Source organism: Delphinapterus leucas, chromosome 19 (assembly GCF_059928025.1).
Source record: "Delphinapterus leucas isolate spDelLeu-1000000601 "Yukka" chromosome 19, BTC_Dleu_Yukka2, whole genome shotgun sequence".
NCBI lineage: Eukaryota > Metazoa > Chordata > Mammalia > Artiodactyla > Monodontidae > Delphinapterus > Delphinapterus leucas.
The window spans coordinates 18,381,386-18,398,985 of NC_143147.1; the positions used below are offsets into that span (position 1 = coordinate 18,381,386).

The 17,600-nt window shown below is 37.2% G+C and overlaps 1 protein-coding gene across 6 annotated transcripts in view; it reads left to right on the forward strand.

Moving 5' to 3' along the window:
- UBE2G1 (ubiquitin conjugating enzyme E2 G1) overlaps positions 1-17,600 on the forward strand; it is a 132,007-nt gene that overhangs the window by 61,565 nt on the left and 52,842 nt on the right. Inside the window, exons 2-4 of one of the 6 annotated variants that reach the window (XM_089900591.1) lie at positions 7,539-7,664; positions 8,690-8,769; positions 9,072-9,201. The exons of 3 other annotated variants lie outside the window; for them this stretch is intronic. The gene's annotated coding sequence lies outside the window, so the exon portion shown is untranslated. 2 more of the 6 variants (XM_089900594.1, XM_089900593.1) reach the window with 2 other exon arrangements.

Consider the following 17,600-nt stretch of genomic DNA (forward strand, 5'->3'; position numbering starts at 1 on the left):
AAGATTAAGTTTGTAAATAGCAGAATTCTGTAAAGAAGGAAAGGAGCTCTTAGAAGATAAAATTGAAGAAATCTTCCAGAAAGTACAACAAATAGGAAGTTGTAAAAGAGGAGCAAATATTTTTGAGAGGCCAATACTGTAAAAGTATTTGTGAATTCTGTGTGTGAATATGACTGATAAGAAATTTTTTTAAACTTTAAAAGTATGATGCATTAGGAGAAATTAAGTGATAATTTTCTCAATGGTGCCAGTTTTTCTGTAGAACAAATTCCTAAAAATGGAAGTTAAATGAAAGGGTGAAAAGTAAAGTTTAACAATACCAAATTGCTTTCTATAAAAATTAAATCGTGACATTTCTCCCTACTGTTTATTGGCTCATATCTCAGCCAATTCTGGTTAAAACTGAGACTCACTTTCCAATCTTAAGATATAAGTGGTATTTACAATTTTGAAATAGGTTAAACAGTTGTTCATGTATTTATTGGACATTTGTATTTACTCCCCTGTGCACTTGTTGGATCTCATCTTATTTTTTTGTCAGTGCCCTGTACTTATTTAGGGATTACCTCTGTCATGCGTGCAAATGTTTGCTTCTTAGTTTGTCTTAACGGATTCCTCCTCTTCTCCCTCTTAAACCTTTCAGAAGTTTAAAGTTTTTGTATTGTATTTAAAGTTTTCATTTGTGGCTTCTGTATCTGATTTAAGACTTTTTCTTTTTGTTTAAATTTTTTTGATGTGGACCATTTTTAAAGTCTTTATTGAATTTGTTACAATATTTCTTCTGTTTTATGTTTTGGTGTTTTGGCCACGAGGTGTGTGGGATCCGAGCTCCCCAACCAGGGATTGAACCTGCACCCTCTGTGTTGGAAGGCAAAGTCCCAACCACTGGATCACCAGGGAAGTCCCTAAGAATTTTAAAATAATTAATTAATTGGTTTTTGGCTGCATTGTGTTTTTGTTGCTGCCTGTGGGCTTTCTCTGGTTGTGGCAAGCGGGGGCTACTCTTCAGTAGTTGTGGAGTGTGAGCTCAGTAGCTGTGGTGAGCAGGCTCTAGAGCACAGGCTCAGTAGTTGTGGTGCACAGGCTTAGTTGCTCCATGGCATGTGGGATCTTCCCGGACCAGGGATTGAACCCATGTCCCCTGCACTGGCAGGCGGATTCTTAACCACTGTGCCACCAGGGAAGTCCCCCTAAGACTTTTTCTAAACCAGGATTTAAAAAATGTTGCTCATTCTCCCATATTTTCTTTTTGTACTTTAATGGTTTTATTTTCTACATTAACTTTTTTTATCCATCTTGACTTTTTTGTTGTCGTAAGGAATTCGGTAGAGATTGACTTTTTTTTCCTTAATGAATCAGTTGTCCTAACACACCATTTTTGACTTATTCCTTTTCCTCTCTCCTGATTTGAACTGCTATCAAATTTATCATATACCAAATTTCCGTGTGTATTTTGGTTCATTTCTGGACACTTCTCTAGATCTCTAAGTCTGTTCTTAGTCCAGATTATACTATGTTAGTTATTGTAATTTTAGAAAGATTTTCATTTATACATCATCTTATTTTGATCAGTTATAAACAAATAGAATTTTAAAAATCAGTTGTAAAGAGATTATAACAAACAGCTGCCTGTGTCTCTGCTCATTTTGAAAGTTCAAGACTAATGTTGAAGTTTTGATTATAAAAAAAAAGTCAACTGTTTTTCTGTCTGGAAGGCTTGTTAGGATTTGGTGTTCTGAAATTTTATTTTGCTCTTAGTGTGAGCCTCTCTGTTAATGTTTTGTGAATTTTGAGGGCCCTAATATAAATTTTATGTCTTGCAGTTCTGGGAAAATTGTGTGTATGTATGTATGTATCCATCCCTCTTTCTGTTTTCTCTTTTTGGAACTTCTGTTAATGGGATGCTAGACTTGATGTGGGAAGATTAAGGTGAGCAGTGGGAAGAGAAGTAGGAGATGGGGTCAGACAGCTAAAGGGAAAGATGTGTGCCAGGTCCTGTTGGGCGTCGTGGGCCATTACGAGGACGTGGGCTTTCGCTCTAAGTGAGGTGGAGAGCCGACACGTGTTTTCAGCAGAGGAGAGAGATGATCTGACCCTTATTTTAGTAGGCTCACTCTTTGAGACAAAAACTGCAGCTCTCAGCCTTTCTGAATAAGAGATGGGATTATTCAAAGTTGTAGTTAGAATAGTTTTAGCACCTATAAAAATTTGTCCCTGAATATTTACAATTCAAATGAAATTTTAGCTGTATTTTTTTAGCTCAATCTTGAAATATTTTTCTTTCTGTATTTTAAGTAAATTTTAATGTAATGTTTTAGTTTTGAATAGCTTAGTTTTATCAGTTAATATTGGATTGTATATGTTTAACATTTATTTTAATAAGTTTACATTTTCTTGATATTTCACAATTAACTTTTTTGCATTGAGATGATTATTTTTACAAATTCTACGAATTGTTAAAAATTCTTAGCACTTTAATTAAAATGCAAATATTAATGCTGTTATTTTGATAATACTGGCATCTTTTTGCTCCAGAGTTGCATGCAGTAGAATCACTTTGTCAAGTTTTACTCACAGCTATCCCTCACCCTGCCCCCCAATACTTTGCAGTTTTGATCAAGTGCATTGCATTGAATTTATAGATTGATTAAGGGTGATTTGACATCTTTACAGTGTTGTCGTCTTTTCCAAGAACGAAATCTGGCTTCCTATGAATTCCTAGCTTTCAGTGGGCATTTTAATTATTTATGTTTAAAACAGGCTCTGCATTTTTCTGTTAGACTTGAATTGCTTCTGGGTACAGCATTTTTCCACTTTTTTTTTTTTTTTTTGATTAGCTGGTATTTATGTATATGAAAGCTGTTAATTTGTTTAATTTTGTAATTGCCCGCTTTGTTTAGTTTTTCATTTGGTTTTGTTAGCTTTCCTAGCTATGCAATAATCATATTCATATCTCCTCTTTAAATATTTTTTTAAACCGGAGTACATTGCTTAATTTTTCTAAAACATTGTTAAATGTTTTACTATTATTTATTATTATTAATAGTTTTTTTAAACTATTAGTGTTATATGCTTTCATTTTTCTCTCCTCAAAGAACATTAGTTTTATGATTGCTCATCTTCATTTCCTTTCTTTCATAATGGTTGTCATGGAGGGAATCCTTGTTTTGTTTTGTTACCTGACTTCAATGGGAATACTTCTAGTTTTTGCCTTACTGGCTTAATGTATTATTTGTGTACATAAAATCTTTAATGAATATACACAGTATACAGCTGCATGTGTATTATATGGTATGTCTTTCTTAAAAATATTGGTGCTATATCCACCTCTATTTTATTAGGATTCTCTTTCCTTTTAATATCGGGAATGTATATTGCTGTTTTTTTTAATACCTGCATTTCTTTTAGCTTTTTATTTTTAAAAGTTTTTTGGCCTCGCTGTGCGGCATGTGGGATTTTAGTACCCTGACCAGGGATCGAACCCACACCCCCTGCAGTGGAAGCATGGAGTCTTAACCACCAGACAGCCAGGGGAGTCCCTGTATTGCCATTTTATGAAAGGTTTTCAACAGTAAAAACAAACGCCTTTTCTCATTTGATCTTAATATGATGTTAGCTCAAAAGATTGAGCCTCTCTTAAATTTGTGGAAGATTGATACCTTTTAAATTTACTGTTGGATTATATTTACTAGTATTTTTTATTTTAGAAAGGCGGTATAGCTTAGAGGTTAAGTGCCCTAGCCTCTTTGTTATCTAACTTTTCTGTTTCTGTTTCCTCAGCTGTAAAGTGGAGATAACAGATAGTTCTCAGCTCCTAAGCAGGTAGTGGTAATCAGTCAGTAGGCACTAGCACTAATGTGTTGTACAGGTTGTTAAACTGCTTTCTCCCTTCCTTGGCTGTTACCCTTCCTCCTTGTGATCTAGCCACTAAAGGGGTATTGTGTGGCAAAAAAGAGGGCCTCTGGGGTGGTGTTCCAGCATAGCCTAGTTCTGGCATGCTTCTGATGGGTTGGTGACTGTTCTGGACCTGCTGTTAAATATTTTGGTTCTCCACCTTGTTGGATTGTTTTGAGAGTAAATGAGTTGATGTTACATACATTGCCTATCCAGACCAGTGTCTGGAATATAGTAAATACTATATATTACTGTTTGCTGTTATTTAGAATTTTTGTCAAAGAGTATCCTCTGTGCTGTCTGTGCACGATTGGCTCCATGAAATGTAGAAAACTTTTGTTTCTGGATATACTTTAATAAAGGAACTACCTTTTGAATTTACTATGAACATGTCCAGGACTGGTGTTTGGAGTGGCTGGAGAGATAACTCTTTGGCAGCTTAGTTCTTTGGAGTTATTGAGGTGTTTGCTTTCTAATTCTACTTGATTCCACTTGACAATTTGTATTTTCCTAGAAAACCATTTATTTTATCTACATTTAAAAATTTAGTAACTTAAAATTTACTGGAAACTTATTTTGGTTTCCTCTGTACCATCTTACTGCTTCTTTTTCAGTTCTAATTTTATATAATTGTTTTTTTAGTCTAGCTGATGGTTTATCTGTTAGAGTTTTTCCCCTTCCCTTCAAAATGCAGCTCCTAGGTTTTAGAATTAAATCTACTAGCTTCTGATTTCTAATTGAGTAACTTATGAATTTCTTTAATTCCTTTATTCTGCTTTTTAAAATTGAAGTATAGTTAATTTACAGTGTTAATTTCTGCTGTACAGCAGTGACTGAGTTACACACACACACACACACACACACACACACATATTTTTGTTTATATTCTTTTCCATTATGGTTTATCCCAGGACCCATTGAATATAGTTACCTGTGCTATACAGTAGGACCTTCTTGTCCATCCATTCTATATGTTATTGGTTGCATCTGCTAACCCCAAACTTCCAGTCCATACCCCCCACCCCCATTCTGCTTGTTGTTTTAGTTCTATTTATTTTCTAACCTTGAGTTGAATGCTTAATATTTAATTTTAATTCTTGATCAGTTGATACTATTTAGGCTGTAGATCTTCCTCTGAGTATAGCTTTATTTATGTATCAAAGGTTTTTTTATATAGGTAGTTTTTATAATTGTTATTTATTAATCTGTATTAATTTTGATTTCCATCTTTGAATGGAGTAGTTTAGGGAGAGATTGTACATAAATGGTCAGGTCTCTTCCACTAAGGGGAGTAACTTGTTTCATTTTCAGATGGTGGTCTCTATTATTTCTGCTTTCTTAAATTTTTAGGTGTTATGGCCTAAATAGACAATCAGTTTTTATAAACTGTTCCATAGGGATTTTATCTCATCCCATTATATGTTGTTCAGCCGTTTTATCTGTTTGTTCTTTAAGGACTGAAATGGTAATTGCCTTCTACTTTTATTTCTGCCCAGTTTTCTTGTATTTCTTTAAAGTCTGGGCTCCAAATATATATATGGCGAGAGGGAGAAGGTTTTGGTGTACATAGTTTTATATACATTATATCTTCTTTATGGATTGTAATCTTGAGCACTCTGAAAAGTGACCCTTTTTGCCACCTTTAATGTTCTTCTACTTTGAATTCAACTGATAAGAGTGTTTATACTTGCTTGCTTATACTTATGTCTAACCTTTTATTGTTAACCTCTCAAAGTCTTTGTTTTTAGGTTTGTCTCATGTAGACCCCATGTAGTTGGATAAAGAAAGGTTAGTCTTTTTGGACCCAATCTGAGATGCTTTTAATCATTTACATTAATATTGTATGTTTGGTTTTGCTTCTGTAATACTGTTCTTTTCATTGCCTGTCTTTTTGTTTGGTTTTCTTTTTTCTGTGTTAAACTACATGGTTTATTGCCTTTATTTTTCTCTCCCTTCTCTCATTTTGGAAGTTTATACTGTATTTCATTATGTCTAAAGTACCATTGATTGTAAGATTGTACGACAACCACTAACATGCTTAAGTTCTGTCAAAGAAACTATGACATGCCATTGATTGTAACATGCATGCTGATTTCAGATATACTAAAATGTGAAAAAAAGTGCATCTTACAATAGATGAAATATGGTAGTTTATAGTTCTGTGGCTATTATTATAAAGGTATAGCTTTAATATTCTTAAATCTATTATGTTTATCAAATAGATTTTTCTATTTGAGGAGTGGTTGTTTGAATGCTCTATTCTCAGGAGTCTAGTATGTTTAACAATGTTGGAGGATTTCACAAGTGAAGTTATATTTTGGCTGGTTATAGAATTTTTGAGCTATGTTGCCTTCCCCTTAATACCCAGTAGACATTTCTCCATTATCTTCTGGCATCTAGGGTTACTCTAGAGAAGTCTGGGGCCAGCCTGACTTTTTTTTTCCCTTTGTAGGTGACCTACTTCTGCCTGGGTATTGGTAGAATTCTTTCTTTATCCTTGAAGTTCAGTAACTTCATCAGGATATATCTCGGTCTTGGTGTGATTCTCTATTACATTTTCCTGTTACATGGTAAGCCGTTTCAATCTGCGATTCAGGAATATTTTCTTATATATCTTGTAATATGCTTTCATTTTTATTTTTCCTCAAAAGACATCAGTTTTATGATTGTTCATCTTCATTTCCTGTCTTCATTTTATTTTTCTAAATGCTTCCTTCGTTCTCTTCTGCTGTGTTCTAGGTAATTTTCTTGAGGTTCTCTTTCATTTCATAATTTTTTTTTCATCAACATCAGGTCTGCTACTTCCTTTATGCTGTGTAGTTTTCATTGTGCCAGTGGCTTGAGTACTTCATTCAATTTTATTTATTTATGTCTGTGAGCTGCCCTTTCAGCTTGTCTCATTTATTTCCCTCTTTAAAAAAGCCTTTACTTCTTGTGGTAAAAACAGGTAAAACCACATTGTTTTTGAGAAGATGGGTGGGTAGAACCAGTTGCAAAGTAGCTAATATCAAAATTTATTCTCCAAGAACACAAAAAACAAGTGATTAGTGAAACTTTTTTTTGTCAAGTCATGCTGTTAAGTGTGCTTTATTAATGGCACGAAATATGGAAAAACTGTCATTCATTTGCAGGCTTAAAGACATTTCTTTTTGCGGTTGGATAAGCTTTTTTTTTTGCGGTATGCGGGCCTCTCACTGTCGTGGCCTCTCCCGTTGCGGAGCACAGGCTCCGGACGCGCAGGCTCAGCGGCCATGGCTCACGGGCCTAGCCGCTCCGTGGCATGTGGGATCTTCCTGGACCGGGGCACGAACCTGTGTCCCCTGCATCGGCAGGCGGACTGTCAACCACTGCGCCACCAGGGAAGCCCTAAGCTTCTTCTTTTTAACTCAGTAGAAATCTGTTTTGCCATGTGTGCTTCTGTGTGTATGAGGGAGAAGTCTTCAAGGATTTTTCTTATTAATCATTGAAAATCTGTTGAAGATTTCTTTTTTTCATCCAGTGAATTGTAATGTAGACTAGAAAAAAATTCATTGAAAAAGAAAATCATGACTGACAGAGGCTCTGTCATCCGTATGTGCCACAGTAAAAGACCTGCTATGTGAATTTCACAGGAATGCTAACTTGCTCTTTGTTTTATTCTGAAGAAATGAAGGTGATCAACAGCGTGCCCCTTGATCTCCATTCGGGGTTGAAGGAAATAGTGAAAATTGTGAATGTGTGCAAATTGTGGTTACTGAGCATGAGACTTTCACTGTGACATATTTTAAAAGGTATAAGACTTCTGTACTTTAAAATATCTTAGCTCTTTAGAGGATAGGTTCTCCCATTTTTTTAAATGGTGGCAGAAATACCAGCATTTAAAATTTTACTTTTGATATTAAGAAAGGTTGTTTTAATTATTTCAACAGACTTGCATATTCATTATGGCCCGGTATGCCAGCAACATACTCAGTATTGTGAATAACCTGAATTTACCACTCCAGAGTCTAAGTCATAGCTTATCCTTAAAATTGAAATTACCAGAATTTCTTAAAGGTTCCAAACTGTTGTGCTTGATTGCCAATAATCTGGCAATTCCTAAGATGATATATATGTTTTATCTAATCTGTTAATTCAACAGATACTTACAGAGGGCCTGCTACATGCCAGGGACTGTAACAGGTGCTGTAGTACATCAGCAAACAAACAAAAATGCATATTCTTTTAGAGCTTGCATTCTAATGGGGGTAGGGGAGATAAACAAAATTAATAGAAAGTTGTATGCTGTGGGCGAAGTATCCATAAAACGGAGTAAAATAGGGACTATGAAGAGTAATAAGGAGTAAGGATAAAATAGGGAGTAGAGTGTAAGAGTGTGAGGGTTATGATTTAAAATAGGATGACATTTAAATAATTGAATTAGCTGAGGAAGGGAATCATGCAGAGGGTACAGCAAACACAAAGGCCCTGAAGTGGAGATAGTCTTGAATGTCAGAGGAAGATGAGGGAGAGCAGTTAGCTGAAGCCAAGTGTACAAGGTAGCAAGTAGAAGGTTGAAAAGATACTGGTTGATTCTAAAGGACCTTTTAGGCAATTAAGCAGGCTGTTCATTACTGTGAGGCAGAACTCAAAGCCACTGGAGTAGTAACATGATCTGAATCCACAGCTTGATAGTATTGTTCTGGGTACTGGGTTGAGAATAGACACAGGACAAAGAGATGTTTCATAGTACCCCCAGTACACACATTTAAGTAAACATTTATAAGTGAAATGAAAGCTTCACCAACAATATCTCTTTTATTTTTCCTTTTATTAGGAAAAAGAAATGCTGTTTATATCCCACGAGATCTGTTTCATGACTGCATAACTTATAGTTGAAAAACACTGCTAAATGAGGTGCATACTGCCTCTGCCTTGGTGGGAAGGAAGTAGAACGTAGGATGTTGTGTATTAAAAGGAAAATGAACAAAGTATAAAATAAAAAAGGATGAAAACTTAAAATCAATATTATACACACACTTAGCTTAAAAAATCAAGTAATCAAATATCACTGATACAAAAGGCCTAATAATGAAGATCCCCACTCTCCACAGGCAACTACTTTGAAAAAAACCTTTTTGGTTCAGATTTCCTGGGGCTTAACTCCATGTTCTGAATAATATGCTTATAGTGTTTATTTTTTGGTTTATCAACTTTAGACATTCTCTGTTGACTTCTTGCTATGACAGATGTTTTCAGTCCCACTTCTCACTACGACGGTCACTGAACTGGCGCCTCTCTGGGGTTCTGCCCAGAAGATTAGCCTTCCTCGCCCGCTGCACCCCCTCTGTGAGTATTCTGCTCTTCTCCCTCCACTGTGCCTAATCAATTCACATTCCTCCATCCGTTTTCCATCTTTTCAGAACCATGGGCAATCTACCTAGGCTTTTTAAAAAATATTTTTAATTAAAAAGTTATTTTAAAATTTCTTTAGAAAAGCTTATTTAATAAAGTTATTAGGAAGGAGAAGAGATAAACACGTGCTCATGCTGGCACCTTGAACTGGACGATAGATTAGAGGTTTAGGCCAAATTTTTTGGTTTCACTTTTTAAAAATACATGTAGTGTATGTGTTTTTAAGAGTTAGATATATTTACAATATTTTATCTTTTAAAAACAAATTGTAAATACTTTTCCATGTCATTAAATATCTCAAAGTATTTTACATTGATACATAGCATTCTTTCATATGCAAATATTGATACCACAGGATTCCCGCAATTTTTGACTTCAGGTTGTTTTTATATTACAAATTATTTAAATTATAGCTAATGCTTCTGTGGATTTTCCTATGAAAAATATTTACGCATAATCTTTTATTATTTCTCTTAGGATAAATCTCTAGGAATGGTTATTGCTGAATCAAAGAAGATAAAACATTTTTTGAGGTTCTTTTTTTTCTTTCAGTTTTATTGGGATGTAATTGATATACAGGACTAAGTTTAAGGTATACAGTATAATGACTTACATATATTGTGAAATGCTTACTACAATAAAAATAGTTAACAGTCATCGTGTTATATAGTTACTCCAAAAAAAGAAAAATACTTTTTTTCCATGTGATGAGAACTTTTAGGATCTGCTCTCTTAGCAACTTTCAAGTATACCATACAGCAGTCTTAGCTATAGTCATCATGTTGTACATTACACCCCCCAGTACTTATGTATCTTATAACCGGAAGTTTGTACCCTTTTGAACTTCCTAACAAATATCACCAGTTACCTGCTAGGAAGGTTATAGTCCCACTATCACTGTATTAAAATTCCAGTTTTTATTACGTGCTTACTATCAGGGACTTCTAAAAATGTTTGATTCTGCAAGGTAAAAAGAAATGATTTTAGGGACTTCCTTGGTGGTCCAGTGGTTAGACTCCACGCTGCCAGTGCAGGGGGCCCTGGTTCCATCCCTGGTCAGGAACTAGATCCTGCACGCCACAACTAAAGATCCCGTATGCCGCAAGGAAGATCCTGCATGCCACAACTAAGTGCCGGCGCAGCCAAATAAATGAATAAATAAATATTAAAAGAAAAAGACAGATATAATTTTATTTTTAAAATTCCCAATAAAATTGAGCACTTCTTGACAGTTTTGAATTGTGTGGGTTGTGGGGTGGGGGGCTTGTTTTAAAGGTTTGTAGGAGTAGTTGTTTGCCTTTTAATTTTTGTTTGGCCGCACCGAGCAGCTTGTGGGATTCCCTGACCAGGGATTGAACCTGGGCCTGGGCAGTGAAAGCACCAAGTCCTAACCATTGGACCGCCAGGGAATTCCCAATGCCTTTTAATTTTGTATGGTGATTTTTGACATGGAAAAATTTTTTTCAGTTATCCAATTACTTAGGCTTTGCTGTGTTTTCTTTCTTTTTTAAAAAATTTATTTTATTTATTTATTTTTTGCTGTGTTGGGTCTTCGCTGCTGTGCGCAGGCTTTCTCTAGTTGTGGCGAGCGGGGGCTACTCTTCATTGCAGTGCGTGGGCTTCTCATTGTGGTGGCTTCTGTTGTTGCTGAACATGGGCTCTAGGCGCGTGGGCTTCAGTAGTTGTGGCACGTGGGCTCAGTAGTTGTGGCTTGCAGGCTCTAGAGCACAGGCTCAGTAGCTGTGGCGCACGGGCTTAGTTGCTCCATGGCATGTGGGATCTTCCTGGACCAGGGCTTGAACCCGTGTCCCCTGCACTGACAGGCAGATTCTTAACCACTGCAACACCAAGGAAGCCCCTGCTGTGTTTTCTTTAACAGAATATTTCCTATTCCTAAGGTCAGATAAGACTGTGGAAAATTTGAAGATAGCTTTGAAACGCATGGTGGGGAGAGAAACTTTTGACAACAGTTGATTTAGAAACACTTGGCCTTTGGCTTGTATTGAGAAAAATCTATCATGATAATTTAGATTCTGGATTGTTGTTGCTGCTTCTAAATATGATCAGTTGCCTTGTGTTAGAGTGTTAAATTATTAAACACTTCCATCAAAGTACAATGTACAAGGTTTTTTTTTTTTTTTTTTTTAAGGTATATGAGATGTTATTAGTACTAGTAACTTTGTGCTTGGGTAATCTGGCTAAACTAGTCTTTCCACCCAAAGGGCATGATACTTAATCTTTCTTTTAATGAATCATGGAATGTCACCAGGGAATTTGTCACTATTTGGCATAATTCCATTAGGAACTTCTACTGGTGATAGTTTAGTATTTTTGGGGAAAAATTAACTTCATTTTAGACTAACAGAACTTCACTGAAATTTTAAGCTACTTATAAGTAGCAGCATTTTATAAGAATGTTTTAAAAAATACCTTTAAAAAAGCCTAAATGGCAAGGAACCAGGCTTCATAGTAAAAGTTATACTGGGAAGAGAAAGGTTGGTTTATGAATTGGCTGCAAAAGATAGGTCAATGTTATTTTGAAGGGATCCCTATTTTTGGGGGTTATTGAAATCCTTAACTATTATAAAAATGTCTTGAATTTTCAATGTATTGGAAGTCTTTAAGCTATAGAAATAAATTCCTATTCGTGAACCGTGGATTAATTGGAGAGAGAGAGAGAAACAGAGAGAGAGAGATCTCAGTCTCATGTCACCGGAAAGCAGTTACTTATGGTTTTGGTGTATTTTTTTCTTTCAAGCTTTTTACTGTATTTTGTAATCATATGTGTTACTCACCAAGTGGCAGTCATGTAATTTTTTGTTCAGACTCCTTTTTTTGAAAAAGTTTAGTTAAATTCCAATTTTCCATGTAGGTGCTTAGGTTTCCTTTATAAGTTTGAGTAAATATGTAAGTGATTTCAGGATTGTCTCATGGATTCTAGCGGGGAGGGGAGGAACTGATGTAGAGGAATGAAAATGGAAGCAAAGAAGCAAAGCACAACAGCATCCTTTTATTTTGTTTCACCATTTCCCCCCCCCCCCGCCCCCCAGTAGTCTGGGTGCAAGGCAGTGAATTTGGACCAAAATCTTAAGCTTTACTGTGTCTCTTGTTAGCTGAAATATTTGTGAATTCACTTGACGTTTATTATGCCCATCAGAGCTGGTATTCGTAAGGTACTAAAGTGCTTTTGCAAAAAAAAAAGAAAATTAGTATGTCAGTATTTTGAAGAACATAAAATAACTGCAGCTTGTACATTTACTTAAATAATTAATTTGTGAAAAGTATTTCTAGCTGTGTGTGTTTTGTTTTTTAAAAGCAAGACTAATTTATCTTCATGTTCTGGTTCTCAGCTGGGAGAACCAGACTAGCCATTCTTTTTCTAGTCCAGGCTTTGAGTTCCCACTCCATAAAAATGGTGACTGGCAACTTGGTGGAATTTGATATCCCTCACAAACCTAAGAAGTCTGTTAGGTGGTCCATTTGGAGTTGTTTTTTATGTACATGTCGTTAACAACGAGAATGAGAGTTTTGGCTTACTTGAACCTCACACAGACTAAAATGGCCCTTTCATTTAGGAGAAGCTCCACAGAAAACAAGGGAGAAAGGGTTCCCACATAGGAAGAGAAGGGCAGATTTGTTTTCAAAGGTCACATATTAAGCTAAGGGTAGCAAATGTCTCATCATGTGTTTGTTTGGCTGGAGTGGCTCCTGAGTACTACATTGAGAAATTTTGAGCTCCATGATTGTTTTTTTTAAAATTATTTATTTGGCTCCACAGGGTCTCAGTTGTGACCTGGGAGATTTTTTAGTTGCGGCATGCATGCGGGATCTAGTTCCCTGACCAGGGCTCAAACCCGGGCCCCCTGCATTGGGAGTACAGAGTCTTAGCCACTCACTGGACCACCAGGAAGTCCCCCATGATTGAATATTAATGGTGCCTTCCTTGAGTGTGGACCACATCAAAAGTGTGAGAGTGATTAAGAGCAATGATATCCTCAATCTATACTTCAGGATCTGTCACACAAAGCAGTAGGAAGATGACTGGCTTCTATTTGAGGTGCTCCACATTTATCTAATTTGTATGTTTGGACTGTTTTTTGTTGTGATAAAATACACATAACATAAAATTGATCATTTTAACCTTTTTTTTTAAACCATTTTTAAGTGTATAGTTCAGTGGCATTAAGTACATTCACACTGTTTTGTAACCATTACCACTATTTCCAAAACTTTTTCATCATCTCAAATTGAAAAACTCTGTACCCACTAAACAATTTAACCCATTCTTGCCTTTCACTGGCCCCTAATAACCACCATTCTACTTTCTGTCTCTATGAGTTTGACTACTCTAGAGACCTCATATAAGAATCACAAAGTATTTGTCCTTTTGTGCCTGGCTTGTTTCACTTACCATAATGTTTTCAACTTTCATCCATGTTGTAGCATGTTTTCATGCTACAGTGTATGTATGTTGTTTACCCATTCATCTACCAATGAACACTTGGTTGTTTCCACATTGTTTGGCTATTGCAAATAATGCTGTGCTTAGCGTGGGTATACAAGTATCTGTTTGAGTCCCTGCTTTTAAGTTCTTTTGGGTATATACCCAAAAATAGAGCTGCTGGATCATATGATAATTCAGTTTTTAATTTTTTGAGGAAATGCTATACTGTCTTCTACAGTGGCTGCACTACTAAACATTCCCACCAGCAGTGCACAAGGCCTCCAGTTTCTCTGTGTCCTTGTTAACACTTGCCATTTTCATTTGTTTTGATTTTTTTAAAAACAAGAGCCAACCTAATAGTTATGAAGTGGTATCTTGTAGTTTTTTTTTTTCTTTTTTCTTTTTTTTTGCGGTACGCCGGCCTCTCACTGCTGTGGCCTCTCCCGTTGTGGAGCACAGGCTCCGGACGTGCAGGCTCAGCGGCCATGGCTCACGGGCCCAGCCGCTCCGCGGCATGCGGGATCCTCCCGGACCGGGGCACGAACCCGTGTCCCCTGCATTGGCAGGCGGACTCTCAACCACTATGCCACCAGGGAAGCCCTATCTTGTAGTTTTGATTCATTTGATTTCTCTGATGAATAGTGATACTGAGCATCTTTTCATGTTCTTTTTTTTTTTTTTAATTTATCTTGGCTGCATTGGGTCTTCATTGCTGCGCGCAGGCTTTTCTCTAGTTGCAGAGAGCAGGGGCCACCCTTTGTTGGGTGCGCGGGCTTCCCACTATGGTGGCTTTGCTTGTTGCGGAGTACGGGCTCTAGAGCGCAGGCTCAGTAGTTGTGGTGCACGGGCTTAGTTGCTCCGTGGCATGTGGGATCTTCGCGTACCAGGGCTCCAACCCGTGTTCCCAGCATTGGCAGGCGGATTCTCAACCACTGTGCCACCAGGAAGCCTCATCTTATGTTCTTATTGGCCAACTGTATGTCTTCCTTGGGAAGATGTCTACTCAAGTCCTTAAATTTATGAGGTTTGTATATTCTGAATATTCATCCCATGTCAAGATATGTGACTTGCACACTTCTCCCATTCTTTGGGTTGCCTTTGATGCACAAGTTTTAAATTTTGATAAGCCTAATTTATCTATTGTTTTATGTTGCCTGTTCTTTTGGTTTTCATATCCAAGTAATTGTTGCCAAATCTAATGTCATGAAGATTTCCCCCTATGTTTTCTTCTAAGAATTTTAGAGTTTTAGTTTTAACATTTAGGTCTTTGATTCATTTTGAATTAATTTTTACATCTGATGTGTGGAAAGAGTCCAACTTCATTCTTCTGCATGTGGATATCCAGTTTTCCCAACACCATTTGTTGAAAAGATTGTCCTTTCCCCGTTGAATGGTCTTGGCACCCTTGGCAAAAATCATGTGATGATGTATGCAAGGGTTTTTTCCTGGGCTATTATTTTATTCTGTTGTTCTATGTTTGTTTTTATGCCAGTACTACACTGTTTTGATTCTTGCAGCTTCGTAGTAAGTTTTGAAATTAGAAAATGTGAGTCCTCTAACTTTGTTCGTTTTTAAGATTGTTTGAGGAAAAGATTGAGTTGTTTAAAGGTTTCTCTCTCTGAAATTTTAAAATTACTTCTCAGTCTGTTTTACTCTTATGCTGTATAGTCATATCTACAGAACAGTGTATGTGTGTATGATGTATGCAATATAAAACATGTGCAATTTAAAGAGTTGTTATAAAGCAAGGTATAGCTACTACCCAGGTGAAGAAATAGTTGTGCGAAGTTTTCTTTTTTCTTTTATTAACTGATTTATTTTTGGCTGTGTTGGGTCTTCGTTGCGGCGAGCGGGGGCTACTCTTTGTTGCGGTGCACGGCCTTCCCATTGCAGTGGCTTCTCTTGTTGAGAAGCGCGGGCTCTAGGCGCGTGGGCTTCTGTAGTTGTGGCTCATGGACTCTAGAGCGCAGGCTCAGTAGTTGTGCTCACGGGCTTAGTTGCTCCACGGCGTGTGGTATCTTCCCGGACCAGGGGTCGAACCTGTGTCCCCTGCGTTGGCAGGCAGATTCTCAACCACTGCGCCACCAGGGCAGTCCTGTGTAAAGTTTTAAAACCACTGAACTAGAGTATGGACAATCAACTGATTCCGTCAGATGAAGTAAGAAAACAGAACCATGTTTCTCAGGCTGCACTGGGAAGAATACTATATTGTGGATGTGTTATTGGTTAGGGGATTGGAACCCTGGGGACACAGGAGGACAGGCTTTCCTAGAGCCTGGTGGTGTAGCTAGAGTAGGGAACCTTTTCTAAACTTGAAAATACTTTGCTCTGGAGACGAAGTCAGTTAGCAACTAAATTTGTAGTCTATTTTGGCCAGGATTAAGAGGGAGTGGGTTAAGAGCAATGTAGCTAGAAAGCAGTGCCTATTAAAGCTGAGTCATAATGTAATAAGAATTGAAGCTATTTTGAAACCCAAAGTAAGTTGATCTCATCGTTCCTAATCACTACTGTCAAAACCCCAAGCTCTTTACATAATTATAGTCAAGTGTGATTGTGTATCCAGTTGGATTGCCTAGATTTAAATGTCATTTTGGCAAAATATAATGGTAGGTACTTAATAATTATTAAATATGTTTAGCATGGTTCTTACATAAAACTAAAGGGTTTATACTTAGTGTTCATATGTTATTATCAGTCAGGTGAGTTTTTGTATCTTCCCTCCCCCAAATAAATGGCTCCCTTTGAGCCTCTTAAAATATAGTTGAGTTATAAGGACAGACATAATTCATACAGCTAGAATGTGGTAAATTCACTAATACAAAATACCAGGGAGCACAGATGAAAAGGTTAATTTACATTCCTGATTTGGGAAGGTTTATAGGAGGATCTGACATTTGAACCAGCCCGTTAAGATTTGGTAGACTTTCGGGAGCTCCCTGGCAGTCCAGTGGTTAGGACTTGGTGCTTTCACTGCTGTGGCCCAGGTTCAGTCCCTCGTGGGGGAACTAAGGTCCTGCAAGCCTTGCGGTGCGGCCAAAAAAAAAAAAAAAAGTTTGGTAGAAGTATGAATTACTGTTTAAGCTTAGGGGATTGGCATTAGTAAAAAGAGGGAGGGGATATGATTTAGGAGTATGAGTATGATGGTGTGTATATTCAAAGGAGGGGAGGATGTAAAGTAAGAGATAAAGACGGAAAGCTTTCTTTTGAGGTCAGGTCATAGAGGAACATGAGTGCTGGGTTAATGACCAAACTTTTGTCCAATAAAGATCCATCTGGTGACAGTTTGTAGGTCAGATTATTGGGGAAGGTACTGGAAGTTAGGGTCATTTAGTAGGCTAGTTGGATGTAATGGGTGAAGAAGAGGGAGGAATAGGGAATGATTGCCAGGTTTCAAAGTTGGATGACTAAGGGGAAATAATGAAAGTCAGGTGGATGAACAGGTTTGGCGGGGAGGATGAGCTTAGGTTGAGGTCCTGTTGGGAAGTAGATTCTGAAGCTCATGAGAGGTAAATTTGGAGGTAACACCCCACACAAGGTAGTACTTGAAGCCTTTGGTGTGTGCAAGTACCTAAGAGTAGATTGTTGAACAAATAGAAAAGGGCAAATGATGGGTTACTCTTGGAAGGCTGTGTTTGGGGGGCAGGTGGAGGAAAAGGAGCCATTAAAATGCTGAGAAGTGGTGTTCAGAGCGGGAGGAGAAAACTAGGAAAGAAAGAGGGGAGTCATCAAAGCCTGAGGGAGGAAAGTCTGAGGGGAAGTGGGAGTGTAAATCACAGGCTCAGGTTGTATTTGGAGTGTCAGTGATTCAGGGAAGTAGAGAATGAGAAAGGATTGAGATGGAGCTAAATTTTAGAGGGAGAGTTTGTCTAAGAAATTTGGTTATATACCA